At 39.2% G+C, this 18,544-nt stretch overlaps 1 non-coding gene and 1 pseudogene across 1 annotated transcript; one reads left to right on the forward strand and one right to left on the reverse strand.

Moving 5' to 3' along the window:
* LOC120591179 (ER membrane protein complex subunit 4-like) lies at positions 1-5,327 on the reverse strand (annotated as a pseudogene).
* An 8,034-nt stretch (positions 5,328-13,361) lies between these two features.
* On the forward strand, positions 13,362-13,491 carry LOC120591379 (small nucleolar RNA SNORA31). The gene has a single exon (XR_005649883.1). It is a non-coding gene; the product is annotated as a small nucleolar RNA SNORA31 (small nucleolar RNA).
* The last annotated feature ends 5,053 nt before the right edge of the window (positions 13,492-18,544 follow it).

Genomic DNA, 18,544 nt, shown 5'->3' on the forward strand with positions numbered 1-18,544 from the left:
ATTTTCTACGTTACTTTCAGTACAGTTTCTTTGCGTTTGTAGTGATGTGTGTATTGTCTTTCTAGGATGTGTCTCTCGCCATGGAGAAAAGAGCCCTTCTGGTTCTTTTCAGCATGAGTGATGATGTTAGGGGTGAATATGCTGAGGAGGAGCCACTAGGCGTGAAGAAGATTGTAAATGAGGTCCAAATACATAGACTCCAGGTGCTATTTTTCTCAGGCTCACAGAAGCAGTCCTCCACCACTGAACCCTATCCTCTCAGGGGGCTCAGTGAAGGCTAACCGATCTGGTACAGGTGTAGGCAATAGTCCCGTGGACTGACACTCAAAAACAGCCAATGCCAAAACCATGAGATTCCCAATGAGATACACCAAACCCTGAAGAAACTTCTGGCTTGGACTTCCTAGCATCTTGAAAGCGGCTGAAACAGCCTGAATGGGTGGCCAAGCCGTCATACACACCATCAGAGGAGAGAAGATGGAAATAGTGTTGCCTGCCACGTACTTGATGAAGAAGTCCATGGGAGTCTGTTTGAGGGGATCCGAGGCAATGAATGCTCCAGCAGCAAGCATTTCTCCACCAGGATCCAGTCTGTCTCTTACACACTGGTATCAGACACTTGCTTGTCCAAATAACAGACTGGGCACAGTGAGTGTCCCTGGCCAGTGACCTGGTCACTTCAGCCCCTGCTGCCTCCTCCAGGCCTGCTCAGCTCAAGGCCCACCTGAACTCGCTAGCCTCGGTTGGCTACCAAGCTTCCCCCGGCTGTCACGGCAAAGGCTGCCCGCACCAAAGCTAAAGCTCCTTTCTCTACAGCCTCAGCCCCCAAAGCATCCACAACCTTTCCAATTTTAAATTCATTCTTTAGACTAGCGGTATAGATACCAAAGTCCTTCAAAAGCACAGACTTGAGTAGTTCTACATTTCTTTGGTAAAGTCTACATGGGCAAAAAAAAGCTATGAGCAATCACATTATGAGCACCAGTTATAAATGGGCAACGTGCAAACCAGCTGTTCACGTTTATAATCCACTGCCCCCAACAGACACCCAGTACTGGGAGCTGGGTGTTTTTATCTCTACTTTATAGGAGATGGAGGTGAGGCTCCCAAAGTTCAAGTAATTTGCCCACGGACGTGAAGGTCAGAAGCAAGCAAACCAGATTTGAAGCCATCGTGCCTCCAAGTCAAGAATCTTTTTACGTTTGCCACCAGTTAGCCTATAATTTCACACCATTCCTACTACTCCTTCACAAATCTTGCCTCTTCATTAAGAGGTTTTTCATTTTTTAAAAATTACTGTGAATGGAGTTGGGGTATATCATGGAGTTTGGGCATAAATGTTTCAGCATTGCTAAAAAAATTATAACTTCCCACTTCCTATAAGGTCACATATTATCAGAATGAATATTCAGAGATAATTATCTATTAGTGATGGGAGTGAATACTAAATTATTTTATAAGCAGTCTCACCTATCTTTTCTGAGAAGCTGCTGTTGTTTGTCAGGATAATGCAATTCCTGTTTGTATATTATAAAACTAGTACAATGTATATAAAGAAAATCTTTTTCCTTTGTTCCATCTAGTGAAATGATACATTTTCATGATGATTAAAAGCAAAACAGCCTAAAGTGCTAAATTAGTTCCAAAAAAATTCTCAGAATGGTACATTAAAACTGAAACTGAAACATTACGGGGGTGGTAAAATCTACTCACATTTAATTATTTATAGTGAGAAAAATATTAGATACCATCGGTGTCTGCAGATCTATACTACGTGTTAATAATGACATTAAAAATAAGCATGAAATTCAGGGTGAATCCTCTGGATAAGAATGTATTTCTAAACAGGTTTAGAAGAGTGGATGAGTTGAGTAGACACTTAAAATTAACTGAGTTATAAAATGAGAAACACACAAGATATGATAACATCAAACTTTGCTAAGAATCATTTTGAAATGTCACTAGTTTGCAGCTTCTTAGTTGACTCTCCCTCTCCTGCCCTGTCCCTAATACTTTTATAGGTATAAAGTATTCATTTCATTTCTCCCTTCCTTTTTTTGGAGTTCTTTTGTTTGTTTCTTTTTTTTTGAGCAGGAGGCAAATGCGATGTTTCTACAGGGCAAGTTGCATATTTTGAGGCAGCAATACAGGCTTCTCTACCCTATTTTTCCCCTTGGAAGTCGAGATCTCAGAAGCCTCTGAAATAGGTAGTCTTCATTCCATTTAAATTCATTTTACGGATTTACTTCTTAAAAGTGCTTTTTCACAATATTGCTTTGTATTTCAATAACTACACTGGTCTTCCTGCCTCTAAAATCTGTACTTTCCTGACTCGATGATATCATTTTTGGTGTTGTCCTTCGTTGTCCTCTCCACAACTTCCCCCACCCCCACCCCTGAATCACTCTACACTGTTAATAATACCAGACTAATGCGTTAAAGAACAGGCGTGTTAAAAGAATAGGCTTGTCAAGCATATTGCTTTGAACTTGAGTTTTATAGGAATTTCTAAGCCAGGATGTTTCCTCAAATTATGGTTATATTGAACAACTATTAGTTATTAAGAAGATCCTTTTAATACCTCTTCTTCCTCTTTATTCACTATAAAGGGTTTGGTTTCTTTTGGAGGCACACAACTCGTATGGAATTTAGCTTTGTCCATTTCATGCAAATCCCGTAGGGTTTGTCAAATTGCAACCCATAATTCCCTCTTGAAAAAACACACTGATTATTTGTGCTTATGCTAGTTCCAAATATTACAATAGTTTCTGGATTTTTGCCACATTCCTCTCTAGATGGTCATTTGGGAGACTTTGTTTATAATGTGTGTTTTGAATGAAATTTTAAAATTCCAAGACTACAGGATATAAGACTCAATTGTGAGTTAAACTTAATTTTGCATTTTTTCAAAGGCCTTACTTAGTTTACAATAGCAAACATTGAATAGAAAATGAGAGAAGATACGTTTTTTTCCAAGGATTAGTGTTTGAAAGAATATAAGAGAAAGCATGCTATTTCCAAGAATTAGGGAATGTTTTCAAAATGGCCTGTAGCATTCAGTGAGTAAGTTAGGTGGGTGAGTTAATCTGTGTTATGGATATCAGGAAAACCATTTTCTTTTGTTATTGTGCTAACTGTGATTTTAAAATCAGAAACAAAACCTTGAATTTAAAATAGTCCCTTCACTACACCCCAAAAATAGTTACGTTCCTGGGAATAAACAGTATAATAGCAACTTTTTAAAGGAAATATTAAAAATATCAAAGCTCCCTTGAGACTTTTTCTTTCTAAGAAATTCTAGTTTTTTTCCCCCTCATATTCTTTGTTTATTTTAGGATCTGATGCTAATTAAAGAACCCCTTAAGATTTTAGGAACAAATGAAAGACTTAATGATAGACTTAATAAATCAGTGTGTCTGACTTTAGATGTCCCTGCTCTGGCTCTTTCTCCTGGTGTCCCTTGGATATATTCTTTTACTCTCCACTGCTTACAAAACGGAAAGCAGTGAACACAATAGACAACACATGTAAGCGAGGGCCAGTATCCTCTGTCGACATTCTCAGTCACCATGAACTGGTGGATTTTTCCTCAAGATGTTTCAGTTTACATTTTCTCTACAAATCTCTCTCTCTCTCTCTCTCACACTCTCTCTCTCTCTCTCTCACACACACACATACACACACACACACACACACACACACACACGTACCAGTGATTTCTATGACATAACCTTTCTGGAATTCTATAAACACAGGATAGGCAACATGAGTTAACCACTCGTCTAGGAAAGAAAATAAGCAGACAGTTGCCCACAGAACACATCTTACATTTGGGCTCCTACGTATGCCAAGAAAGTGATCGCTTTGAGTCCCTGTCTGAATAATAACAGGACATTGAAAGCACTATTGCTATTTTAAAAGGATGTTGTTTGTTAACAGAATGCACAATGAATTCCGGCCTCTGCATTAAGCTCTTTCTTTGATTGTTGACATTGATCTTCAGAGATGGTATGGTAGGTAGCTAACTGCACATACAAACCTTATATTAGGTACAAAGGAAAATACTGTACTTAGAAAAAAATAAAATGTAACATAATGTCACTGGTTAAAATCATTTGTTATTCATCAAGGGTAAGAATAAGATATTAATAGCTCACATATGGCAGCTTCCTTAAAACTTTCATGAAATAGAGTGAAGAATAAATGAATAAATAAATGCCCTAAGCATTGCCCTTCCTCACTAAGCGACTTGACTAGTATTGAGCCTGATTAATATTGCCCCCACACAGTGACAGCATTCACAGCTTTACGCATAGCAGCTATATTTAACCGTGGAGTTTTAGGCCCCAAACTACTTCTAGTTTCGTTGTGCCAGACACACACACACACACACACACACACACACACACACACACACACACATCATTAGAGGAGGGGTAGGGAGGGATGTGACTGACAGCCTTGTGTCTTTGTAATCATAGCTGGAGATCACTGTGATAAATACTAGCAACTTTTCTATTCTATAGAAACAATGACATCAGGAAGCTACACTACTACTACTGTTGATTACAGAAACTGCTAATTCGAGTCAAATTAGTTCCTGTAAACTCCACTTAAGACAGAGCCAAAGGATGGATGTTCAGTGGAGACAGAGGGAATACTTTCTCTCCATTGCACCCTTATGAACTCATGTGAGCTCATGAATTCAGGTGCTATCTTAGCAGATCTAGCAAATGGAAAGAATCTGTTTTCTCAATTACTGATTCCAAATGAGCATTGCAGGAGTAAATTGATTTACTGTGGTTATACAATTATACAATTCCTCTCATTTCACTCCAGGGGTAACTCTACAGCATCACAATCTGAATGTGAACCCAATTCAGACTGTAGAAGGAGGGGACCCCTTAGGAGGCTCCTTCTTTCCCTTCAAACATCCTTGAATCACATGAGTATTGAACAGACCGGACTCAACTGCTGAAACCCACAACCCTCACCTGTCCTCCGAGCCCCAAGTCAGTTCTGTGACTGATTCTTCCTTGGTGCAGCATGGCCAATGGGGGTCAACAGGACCTCCAGCAGACTTTCTTTTTTCACAGAACCAGAGGGGACTGGGTGAAGTAGGGTAAAGGTGCACATTCTTTTACCTCTTCTACCACTATCGGCCTTTTCCCCTCCCTCCCCTCTCATCGATGCCCTCTGGTCCTGCTCTCCATCACATCGAAGCCCAGCTGTCTGCTTTCTAAGCAGATGAGTACTAACCTGACAAAGCAATTCATACTGTGAATGCGAGAGAAGCGCTCCTCTTCCCCATGCATGTGTGCACGCATGCGTGCATGCACACGCACACACTCACACCACACACACTCACATCCTTTCTTCCTGGACAGCAGCCATACTTATCATCATGAAACAAAGGCATTCTGATGGGGAAGTATAAGCCTGATGGAAGAAGCAAAAATTATCTTGTCAATTTTCTACTTAAATATTTTCAATTATTTACAGCAATTCATTCCAAAGTCCAAAGCTAGTCAGTCCAGAGGAAACGTCTAGAAGAGATCATTTGTAGGAAGAGCAGAGCCTGGTAAACAGGACACCACTCAGGTGTGCAGTGGTTCATTCTTGATTCCTCTCTTTCCGGTGTCAGCCCCCTAATCTATTGGCAAGTCTTGCTGGTTTTATTCTCAAACAATACCCCATGTTTAACAATTTTTACTGTCTCCCCACTACATCCTAATCCATTACCATCACCTCCTTTCAAGTACCTGCATTACCTTCCCATTTTCTCTCTACTTCTACTCTACCTTTATCCCTCACAATCTATTCTCTACAGGATATCCCAGAGTGGTCTCTTAAAAATGTAAATCAGATTATGTAACTCTTAAATTGAAACTTCCCATATACATTGTCTCTTGCCTATTTCTGTAATTCCTTAAGCATTTTGCTACAATACTTAGCACTGAAAATTCTTTAACAAAAAGGCTTTGTGCTGTCTTGTAGTAACAAAGAAGCTGGGAGCTTGAGGGCACCATCTTTCAGATGCAAGAGAAAAAGGTGGGTGGTGACAGCTACCAAAGGGAGGAAAGGTAGCAGAGTCCTGGAGGCCTACAGTCAAGGAGAAAGGAAGATGCTGTGAGCTGACTGGGACCTGAGGAGGGGCCTGAGCAGAGCAGTAGAAGGATCCCTAACTGGCCCATAAGGCCCTACAGCATGTGGCTTCTGCTCACTCTCACTCCTCTTCCTGAGTCCAGTGCTCTAGCCATATTCAAATGTCTTTCATTCCTGAATACAGAAATATCAGCTTGCCTTGCCATTTGTTTTCTCTGCTTAGAAGGGCCTTCATCAGCTTTTCTTCCTAGTAGATATTTATTCAGTTCATACAATTTCCCAGAATAGATTTCACCGACCACAAGTTAATTTCTTAATTTCTTTCCCTTGCTCTAAAGTTTGTACGACTGTTAAGCCTATTCTTTTACTCTAAACGACAACTTTGTAATAATGTGTTTCAGCAGTTTTCCAACTTTTGAAATTTTCTATATGCCAAGAAAAGTAATATTTAGAATTCTATTTGATGTAAAAAAATATTATACTGAACAATGTCCTTGCAAATCGGAAAGGCAACTAGATGTCACTAGTGTGGAAGAGAATAAATCTACTAGTCATTCTGACAAATAGTTTCTCCACTCTGATGGCCTCCTTTTCTGGACTCTGGATTGTTACACACACACTAACACTCACATCTCTCTACTTTTAACATGCAAATTAGTTATGTCTTCTGCAATACTTCTCAACCGGATATTATAGAAATATCTATAAGTAATAAATTTATAAGTGAATACCTGTTTGCTCAGGGCACATAAACAATAACCAAGGAGAAGGATTTAATTTTTTTAAATGAAAGATTATTTACTTTATTATCTATCTACTTCCTTGGAGGAAGACCTACTGGTTTAAAAAAGAAATAAGTGCTATTAAGTGGTATGCATTTTATTTATAATTCTATTTTGGAAAGAGGATTCCCATTAATAAATAGAAACATTAATAAGTACTGTAATATCTAAATAAAAGTACACTAAGTCATCTACTTTTGGGGGACTATTTTGGGTGTATTTTTCAGCTAACTAGAGAGATCTTGATAGAACTAGAATACTTGGAAGAAGGCACATCATTACTGGAGGCTAGACTTGAGTTCTTTTATGGCAGGACTGGACAGCTGCTTGCACCTGCCTTAACTTTTTTTCAGGCTAAAGTTATCTATTCCAGGATCCTATGTCATGCAGTGTAAAGCTTTGATTTCAATCAGTCACTAACACAGGAATTTGGCTATATTTGAAATTCCTTGCAGAGGAAAAAAATGGCCCAGGCTTATGACGGTATTACAGTATTGCTTCTCACACCCTGGCCAAAGTGGACTGGCTCTCCATTACAGCAAGAATGCATATTGCATTCTCACTCTTAAAGTCAGAGAGTCATTGCATTTTGGCCCCAAAAGCGACTTTAGAGTTCATGTTTTCCAACTTATTTATTTTACTTTTTTCTATAACATCATAGTAACATTTCTTGTTCCCTTATAGCAAATATCCGAGGCCCCTAATTTAATTAACAATATAGAACATTTGTACTACAGGTGTCCATTAGAGGATATCAAGTCAAAGAAATGAGATTTAGCAACTCATTCAAGGACTCCAACTTATGACTCCTGACATTTAAGAGAGATGTCCAGCGGACAGATTAACCATCCATTCGTGTATATTCTCCAATTTCCATCCTTAATTTTGTAAAGGCATGAGAGAACAACATGCCTGGGCCACATTTTCCTTAGCCTCTTGCTCAAATATATTCACCAAGTCGAGAGTGAGATGTGTCCTCTCTTTATAATCAGGGTTGGTATGTCATTCACATAAGCATGATTCAAGATATTGACCACGCTGTCAAGTGGTATTATCTCTACGCAGATCCATGTGATAAATTCCTTCTTGAATTTAGTTTCAGGGAATGATAACACTTATGTTTGCTCTTGTCACAAAGTGAAACCCCTGTAGCCTATCATCTTTCTCTTTTTACCTTCACTGCCAGAAAAACATGAACCAAATTTATTGCCAAATGTTGTAATCTGATCAACTCTGGTGTCTAGAAGTATTTACTTCTTGTTTTCTTCTTAAATATTTTATTTCTAAATTGCCTCCACCAATTTTAGAAGTATGTAGATTGACAATAGAAATTTAAGTTAATAAAATGGGAAAAATCATTGGTCAGACTTGCCAACGACATTTGTCTGTGCAGAGGCCTCTCTGCCAACATTTCCATTTATAGAGTAGTGAAGAGATCTTGTGTTTTGTGTCAGGAAACCTGGGCTTAACTCTCAGCTACACAGCTTACTTGCTGAATAACCTCAGAAAAGTCACCTAGCTTCCATTTTCTCATTTCTAAATAGGGGCATTAATGCTGTTGATCTACTAGGTTGTTGTGACAACCAAATAAGAAAATGTGGGAGATGCTTTCTAAACAGCGAGTCATTCTAGAAATGTTCGTTGTTGTAACTTCCACATTCTGTCTTACAGTTCTGATCCTCTCTATTTTAAACAATATATCTTTGTGGGGGTTTTAAAATAAGTTGACAAATTCACAATGAATTCACAAATTCTTTGATACTCCTCCTTTTAAGAGAGGCAGCCTAATTTCTCTTCCCTAGAGTGTGGGATATATTCAGTAAACTTGTTTCTAGCAAATGGAATGGGGCAGAAGTGACAGTGTGTGACTTGTGAGACTGGGTCATGAAAAGCATTGTGGCTTCTTCCTTGCTTTTGCCCTTAGTCAGTCTTTGTAGGTGAAGCCAACTGCCATGTTGTGAGGACACTCCAGCAGCCCTACAGGGAGGTCCGCGTGATGAGCAACTGGAACCTCTTGTCAACAGTCATGTGAATGTGCCATCTTGGGAGCGGGCTCTTTGTCCCCAGGCAAATCTTAGAAGACTGCACCCTCAGCCAACTTTTTGGCAAGCGAATCCTGAGACACTTCAAGCCAGAACCATCAGCTAAGAGGCTCCTGAATTCCTGACCCTCAGAAACTCTACAAGAGAATGAATGTGTATTCTTGTTTAAAGAGCCTAAATTTGGGGGTAATTTGTTAGACATCAATAGATAACTAATAAAGTGTCCATAGTTACCTGTCCGTCCTGTTGGAGAAGACAACCGAGGACAAATAGCAGAACTTACTCTTGCCAGATGTTCTAATTAAAAGAATTCAAGTGCCCAAATATGTTAGAATCATTGCGTTGGATATCACCTTGGAGTCATGTGGTGACAATTTTCTCCTTTTACAGATGGGAAAACTCAGAAGTACAGAGATTAAATGAGATTCTCAAAAACTTAAATAAATGACAAAATTTGAGAGACCCTTCCTTGATCTTCTATTTGATGTCATCTTTCCTTTCTTTCTTCTTCTTTTAATGATTCAAAAAAATCTTTTATTTTTGAGCACAGATCCAAAAACAACAGAACAGTTCAAAATTAGTACTCACTTTCTTTCTACTATGCTGTGCTATCTGTTTCCTTTTTTTTTTTTACCAGAAAATGTGCCAACCAATACTTTTCAGTTTTTGATATCATTTTACAAAAGAAAGGGTGTCCTTCAGATAAGGAAATTGCACAAAATGAATAAATGTTGATGTGAACACCTGCTATTTGTAAGATAATGCACAGGATCAAGGAAAATTAGTTAAGTCCAAATTCCAGCCCTTAAGGTTCTCACAATATGGTAGAGACAGGATGTTCTAAGTGCAGTCAGAACAATGAATTACGAGATATTGGAGGACAGAGAGATTACGTGTGGGAAAGAAAAATATGTTTGGCCAAGAGCCCACAGTATACGTCCTATAATCACTCTCCCATGGTAATGTCTAAAGCCAGTCTTCAAAATTAATATGCTAGGATGAAAAAAATATTTTAAAGATTTTTAGACAAAACTCTTCAATGTAGTCTTAGTGGCTAATTTTATTCATGTATACAAACTACTCTTGAGCACCAGGTGCTGTACTAGACTCTGGGCAAACACATAACAATTTACATTCAGACAGAGATAGCTCAAGAATTTCTACGTAAGGTAAAACTAAGGAGGTAGCAACCTGGTTGGAAGATGGAACTGAGCATTTGTCTGGAATGTGCATTAGGCAAGGTGACATTTTTACACAGGGGTTTTATGAGGATTTTCTGAGTTGATGGCATCATGGCCCTTGGAGCCACTACTATATATGTATTGAATATGGGAACAGTTCTCGCCTTTGACACCAAATCATACCCTTCTCCCTTTTCTTGCATTCTCTCTTTTCAAACCGCAGAAAGAACCAGGCTGTAATATTTATTTGCTAAAATTTCAAGACAGAGAGATCTCAGAACAGATGCTCTGAAATGACAGTGAGGGTTTCACCAGTGCCGATGTAGATATAGCCGTTACTATACTGGAGAAGGGCGGAAGGCAGTGGGGCAGGGATAATAAATGCTTATTATTTAAATGGCTAAGTTTGGTGGGGAATTTGTTATGCAGCAATAGAAAACTGAAAACAGGTGGCAGATGCTCTTTGTTCCAGGTCACCTGGGCTTGGGCACTATCGTGGTGGTGGTAGGACTGTGGGAGCTTAGAATACTTGTCTAGGGATGGGGCTCCCACACAGAAATGACAAAATGCCTCTCCAGAGTCTGGACACTGAGATATATGTTTGAAGGGACATTTAGGCTAAACTTTTTCTGAGGATAGAGGCCATACAATAAGCCTTCTCATCCCACACAAAAGAGGAAAGGAGAGTTGATATGGACCAGATAAGATGCTTTGAGCTATGCTCAACTTGGTAATGTCATTTTCTAACCACATAATTGTTAGCTGCAAAACCAAAATTTATTTCCACTAAGTACGAAGTCCGGGGCTAAAGAATCTTAATTACAGTAAGGGGTTAGTTAGTAAGTGGAAGACAACCGTTACAAATTCAACAATACAACTTTTCAGGAAATACATTATAGCTTGCTCTGATGAATGAGGGTGAGGTTAGTAATCTCGTATTTTGTAGTCTTTTTTTCTCTTCGTCTTTTCTCTTTTGGATTTTGTAGGTAACATAACATATAATAATAGAATAAATACTATTAAAAAGAACTTCCCAGTTTGAGAGGTGGTCTCAATAATCATTACCATAGTTAATCCTGTAATTTGGCTATATTGATTAATTTGAATATTATGAGAAAATGGAGACTAGGGGGTTAGGTGACCTGCCCAGTGACATTTACCTCTAAGTTAATCTTCTGAATGCCTCACCAAACCGCAAAAATCACTGTATTGAAAAGTTCATTCAAATGTATTCAGTAGGAAAGAAGAGAAAATCAGTAGCTTCTGACCTTTTTTGATTTAGAATATTCTAAAAGCTATCTTTAATTTAAAAATAAGAGTAATTTAAAAACAAAGAGACACTATTTTCTTGGTCTCAACTAAGTATTTCCTTTTATTATGATGTTAAACTATTATGAAATATATCAAGCTCATTTGATGTCATAATTTGAATTTCTTAAATGTTTATTAGAATATGAAACGTATCATTAAACTCTCTTTCTTGCACCAGTTTATTTTTTTTCTTCAGATAATTTTTTCTAAGTTCTTACATTTAATACTAAACTAGAAATTAAAATTCAAGGGCAGTCTCATAGTAGGGTGGGGATTTTAACATAGTTTTGGCAGTTTATCCCAGAAGAAATAAATGCACCAGACACAAACATGTTCCTTTATTTCTCTTGGTGACCTGATCCTACTGTTCATAGAAAAATTCCCTTTTAGATGAGTCATAGGCAAAATTTACATTAGGAAAAAAAAAGGATTAAGAATGAAGGCAATTATTTACATCTTGCAGAATCCCTTGAGAATTTGATAAAACTATGATTATCTCCCTAAATAAACACATACACAGGAAGACTGCATGAAAATGGCGGGGGGGTAGGTTCCCCCCATCTAGATAATTTGGAAAGGATGAATCATTTTCTCTGAAAGAGCTATATCACTCAGCTAGAAAAGGAAGATTAAATTAGAACAAAGGGGTTTAAAAAAATAACTTCATAAGATCAAGACTAAGAACTGTTAAATTAACATAACTCTTGAAAGAAATTAGAACTCCAGTGTACATGATTATTTACATGTAGCCAGATGAAGACAGGGAATAGACTTATTGAATAATTTTATCTTTTTGATTCACTTACTCTGAAGATAAATATACATTTTGCTTCTATTATTTTTTCATTGGCTGCTAAAAGTAACCCACAGAATATAAATCTTTACAAACACTAAATATTTTTAAATTATAATAAACAAGTCAGAGAGAATTTTAAGATGATGTAGTAGAGTGGTTTCAAACTATTTTTTCTAAGCAATGGGACTCTTAACAGTATCATAAAATATAACAGATTAAAATGGCATTTTTAGCAAAAATTATCTTTATATGTTAAAATTAAAACATCTCCTTATTAAAATATCATTCCAAGTGGCTGTTTTGTTTAACAAAACATTTAGAAATAGACCTGATGGAAAAGAGTGACAGCCTCATCACCCAACGGGTTTTTGTATTTAGTTTTGGTTACTCAGTAACTATCAAGAAAATTCTGATTTTTATATAAATTTAGTTGTAAACAGTAACAATTTTTAAATGATCACCTTTTGGTCTCAAGGTAGTCTTTAAATAAATAAAGATGGGAGGAAATGCTTTATTCAAAGTCTACATAAAAACTGAATAGCACATGAGAAATCTCCAATTTATAAAAATTAATATATAGCTCATTTGAGTTATATATGCTTAAATTTATTTATTGTAATAAAATGTATATAACATAAAATTTACCATTTTAATCATTAAGTATACGTTCACGATGCTGTGCAACCACTATCCACTTCCAGAATTTTTTCATGATCCTGAACCATTTACTTTTTCTAAAATGTTTTTCAGTACACTTTTTAAACTTCCTTTATGAAGATTCACATTAGACAGTTAATTATCAGCCGCCTAATCCATGTCATTAATGAGAAATTACTGTTTGCAGCATATTAGAAATATTAAGACCAGGAACTCATTACATAGGTTTTTCGCCCCGCCCTGCTCACCTCATCCATATGTGACAGCTCATCCAGAGCCGGACTCCCCAGAAATTCTACCCGCTCTGTGCATTCTTCTAACCAGAGAGAGGATGAAGCAGCGAGTGGGGCCTCTGAAAAATGCCTCGTTTGGCATTAATCAAATCATTTGTTTTTAATAACCAATTTTTAAACAGTAAAAAATGAAATTTGAATCAAATGTCTGCAAAGCTCCTGAAGCACTTCGTAGAACAATTAAAAAATTTGGAATGCATCTATTTGACAGACCTGGAGCAGTTCCTGTCTGCTGCTAAGGTTCCTGTGCAGATGCAAGACAAAAGGATCCTCACGCTTTCTTCCTGTCTGTGGCAGTCAAAATTGAATGGGGGGAGTACAGTGGAGGAATGTGGAGTTTGCACAACTCAGAAATCACACCTTTTAAACAGCTGAAGAGCGTGTTTTACTCCAAAGAAAAATCTAAAATACAAGTTTACAAAAGAAGCGTTGGGGGAAAAAAAAAATGGTCCACTCAGTAATCTGAGGCACACAGAATTAAAGGACCTGGACAAGTACCACTGTCTGTGGTTAGACAGAGAAGAAATGGCCACCAAACAGCACTGCTTTTACTGTTTGACCCTGCCATCCCAGGTAGCAACATCTCTTTATGATTCTAATCCTTAAAAGATAGTTTCAACTCTGCTCACAAAAACCATTTCACCTCTCCCTACCTGAAAAATGAGAAGTTCAAACGTGGCATGCAAAAACCTGCTATCTTCCTGGGAGGTTTTACTGAAATTCATCACCGCTTGTCTAGTCTGGTCTTAGAATCATCCTAAATTAAAAGCAAGTCTAAGCAACTACAGGAATTGGCATAAACACTTCAAATATCATTTGCAGAACAGACTGCTCGGCAAAATCTGTCTTCTGCTGTAAGTGGCCCCTGTGTGACTAGGCTCCGATACCTGTCCCCACTTTCACCCCACCCACCCTTCTGTTCAATCAGGTTCAATTTAGTGATATTTATTAAGAACTGCCAGGTATGACAGACATTTCAAACAAACAGTTAACATTTACTGAGTATTACTATGTGCCAGGCAATTTTGCATCTACGTATTAGTAAATTTGTTTCAATATCCTAAATTGCCTACATATATATTTGTTCTTCGCATTATCCTTTGAACTGGTTTTAACGTCTTTCTGGTTCCCTCATGAATCAGTGAGTTAAAGTCTTTAGTATGTGTTCATTTTATATTTGTATGGAGTCATTTTTTTTTACCTCTTTGATAATTATATTTTAGCACCTTATCTTTAGATGAAAAATTGAAGATGAATATGAGCGTATGTGATAAAGTAACTAGAAAGCAAAAGCAGCAAAGAGAGGGTGAAGGGGCAGAATCATCAGAGAGCTCCTAATTAGAATGTCAAAGCCTTGGCATTGTCTGTCATAATACCATATACAGCGCTTAGCACATAGTAGGTGCTGAATAAATATTCACCAAAGGAGCTAGTTGCTTGGGAAACCAGACAGACAGACAGACAGACAGACAGACAGATAGATAAAATAAGCAGCAACTAGGGGGGAAAACATGAAGCTATCACGCATGAATAACTTGTAAAGATGCTGAATCCAATTTTTAAAAGCATGATGGAAACCTACGGGGAATAGTAATACATTTAAAAACACTAATTGTGCCAGTAAAACTCTTCCTCTGGGCTTTTGGGGATAGAGAGGGTCAGGAAGGCATTTCTCTCAGGGAAAAATGTGAGCCCACAAGCACAAACTTGGTCTCTCCCTTCTGCTAACATTTGCTATCTTTTCCTCCATTGCTGCCATCCTAGATAGTTTTAAATCCTGCCAAAGAGATGAAGAGGGCCCCTCCACCCCTGTGAGGCTGTATGCCCTTCACACCATGCTCCTCACAAATCAGATTTTCCTTGGCATTGCCCCGACCTTCTTGGGCACCTGAAGCCTGACCAGGCTGGCCCTCACCAACACAACTCTCAAGGGTGACCCACAAGGGTCGCTTGGGCTCCACAGCCCTTGGCTTGCAGCCTAGGACTGGACCCAAGAGAGGAGAGAGGCTCTTGTCTGGTGGTGCAGTGGGTGGAGAGGAGATTCCCAAATCACAAACTAAGGAATTCCACAAATGTTGGACTTTTCATGAGTGCTGGTGTTACAGAGAGGGATCAGAGTACAATTTTCACAAGTTTGGCGTTTTTTACTTATAGAAGAATGTATGGCCCAATGGTTCTGTGCCAGCGAAGATAGAATATTATTTAGCCAAAAGGAAAAAAAATTCAAAACTGATTTCATAGACTGAAGATCTGACTTAATTCTGCCCTTGCTGCAAGGTAGACAGAGAAGAGGATGTCTCAGCAAAAATAGCCTTTCTCCAAAGATGCAGGGCCACTGAAACTAACACTTTAAGTTTGCCTAAGTAAAGTTTTTTCTTAACACAGCATGTGCTCAATTAGACATCAAATGCTCAAAACCACTACTGTAGGTCTCATGTCATGGTGAAGCAAAGATTTGTTTGTGTTTTTTCTCTTATTTAAGTGATTCTAAGTGTTTCACATACAGCATTTATCCAGCAAACCAAACAAAATAGAAAAGTAATCAACAGAGACAGCATTCTCAAGTGTAAGAACAAAGGAAATACAAGTCTAGAGCCCAAGGCAACTTTAGATTTTCCATAGATTGAATTTTAATAGACTTCTGTGGATTGTGTCATTTCAGAGAAGCACTTTCACTGGAACATGGAGCATGCATCCTCACATCCAGCCAGCCTGGCCCAAGCAAGATCCCTGACCCAGACCTTATCCAGTGTGTCACAGTTTCTAATACTTTGTTATAGAAAGTGTTCTCTCTGGACCACTGACTTGACATGTTGCTTAACCACATGTGAGTCATGTAGTCTTTCTGGGTTTTAATTTCTTCTTCTGGAGTTAATGATATTCATTCTCTTCCTACCTGACGGGGCCGTTAAGAGGAGTAAGTAGAATCATAGATTGCTAGGTCTCACGTTTTAATTTTCCTTATAGAGAAACAAGTACCCAAAGAGATTAGAGGCTGGCCTCAAGATACACAGCCGAGTGGCAGAGCTGGGATTTGAATCCGGATCTGCGCTTTTTAACTGCATAAGCTTAGGATGCCAAATTACCAGGCTTTGTCCCAAACAGAAGTCAGGGAGCCAACAACAGCGTAGTGGAAAAGAACACACCTACGGAGTCGGACATCCCTGAGGTCTGCCACTTTCTCTTTGTGTGAGTTTGGGTTTGACCTTGGGTGAGCATGTGAACTTTCTATGTATTTTTCTATTTATGAAATATCAACAATGATACCTAACTCGCTAGTTTTTTTGTAAACATGAAATAGCAAAGGGGCCAGGTCCCCATCGCTTCAGTGCTGTCTTTTTTCCATGCCTTCTAATCTTCCCCCGCCAGGCCTGGCACTTCAGAAATATTGGCCTTGATCAAACAGTATAGCTCCCCCATATCTTCTTTCTAGTTTCAGAAATTCCCCCAATTCATTCATTAATCAGCAAATACTCACCGAATACCTAGTACGTGCCAGGCACTGTTCTAGGGGTCAAGGGTGCAGCCCACATTTCTGAGCCTTACATTTTCTATTCTAGAGCCGAGGGCGTGCGTGGGGTAAGGAAATAGAGAAGTAAACCGTAGTTCATGTACAAAGCGTGTTAGGAGGTGACAAGTGTCATGGAGGAAAACGAAGCAGAGAAGAGGGAAGAACAGGATCCATTAGGAGTGGGGACTACATGTGTGGTTTGGAAAAGTCCTCTCTGAGAAGGTGACATCTGAGCAAAGACCCAGAGGTGGCAGGGAGTGAATCAATAACAAACCCTTTCCCCTCCAAACCAGAGATAACACAGACAGCGGCAGGAGAAGCCTAACATGGGCCTAATCGGATTCTCAGGAAGGTTTCAATGGAAACGGCTGAGTCCTGGCTGTGTGCAGCTTTGAAGAAGAGGAAAAAAACCGATTGGAGTACCAAGCTCTGAGAGTGGCTGCAAGGGGCCCCAAGAGAGGCTGTGGTCACCACTGATGAAAACAACTGCCCACTTCCCCACTTCTGAGATGAGGGGACAGAGGCAGTTGTGTTAACAGCCCGCTCCCTGGCCCGGTTCCTCTTGGCCTTTCTGAAGGAAGATGTGCATCTCTGGGCGAAAACAGTCAACAGAGAGGCTCTTCTGGGCTTGCGACATATGTCCTCCTTCTCTGAGCTTCCAGGATGGCCTTGTAAATCCATACTCTTTCTACCGCTGGCTTTTTTAGCCAGCGAGAGCTGGAGAGGCCTTCACCCTTGCAGCCAACTAAGGCCAGAAGGCACACTGGGCGGCATCTCGCCCTCCTGGAGCTCACCCACCGGTCAGCCGGCTGGCTTGGGAAAACAACTTTTTTCCTCTTCTTGGAAAAAAGTCATTTGAATTTTATAAAGTGGTAACTACTGTGGGGCTCTCTATAATTAAACCCCAATGCCATTTTCCTCCTAAAACTCTCAGGTGAGGTAACAGTTCTCTTTACTGTCGATTCAGGAAGTTTTACCCAAGAAAAAGGAGGTCTGTGGGGCGGGGGAGCTGTTTGCCAAATCAGGAAATGTGAATTAACTGACAAGGAGCTGAAAAAAAAGAGACTGAGGCAGCCGAGAAGGGAAGTGGGGAGAGCGAGAGGCAGAGTCCTGCAGATGGCCGCCCTTGGGAAGCGCAGGACCATCTTCGTGGCGAGTAGATTCTGCTGGTCAAACCTTCCTTTTGACTGTGGATTGCTTAAAAAAGTTTGGATGGAAAGAAAACCCCAAACTTTCTGCTGTCTTCATGGAAGGAAAACTTAAGGCATTAACAAGCGTTCCAGCCTCTGCAATGTAAACACCCACCTCGGGCATGGAAACTGTTGCTCTCAGAGTTTGCATGGGTTCCCTGTTTCACACCACAAACCTCACCACAGCTTTCTGCCCAATGTATGGTTTCAAACAATGAATACATTATGGAGATCAAATAGGACTTTCCTCCCCCCGCCTCCCTCCTCCCCTTCGCTGGTATTAGGCCTACCTCATGGTTTCAAACATGGTTGGCACACCCTGAGGACAGAGAGAGAAGAAAGCCCTGTTTTTAAGCAGGTGTTCAGGAACCAAGAATGAATCACTTTGGAAAAAACGAAGGCAGAATGCAAGTTCGTCTGTCACCAGATCTGTAGTGCATTTTAGAAACTACAAGTAACCTTTTCATTTTCTCTTTATCTCTTGGTTTTATCTAGAAATGGGAGTCTAGGGTCTGAAATAAAAGGAATTTTATCCAAAGAGGTTTTGTCTTAAACAGCTTCCCCCCGCAACCCCTATTGATTCTACTACTGAATTTCCAGATTCAGTATTGATTAGGGCTGTTGGAGTCAGCCCTATACTACATAAAAATGATTTAAGACATAACCCCTACCTTAA

This window comes from Pteropus medius, unplaced genomic scaffold (assembly GCF_902729225.1).
Source record: "Pteropus medius unplaced genomic scaffold, Ma_sr-lr_union100, whole genome shotgun sequence".
NCBI lineage: Eukaryota > Metazoa > Chordata > Mammalia > Chiroptera > Pteropodidae > Pteropus > Pteropus medius.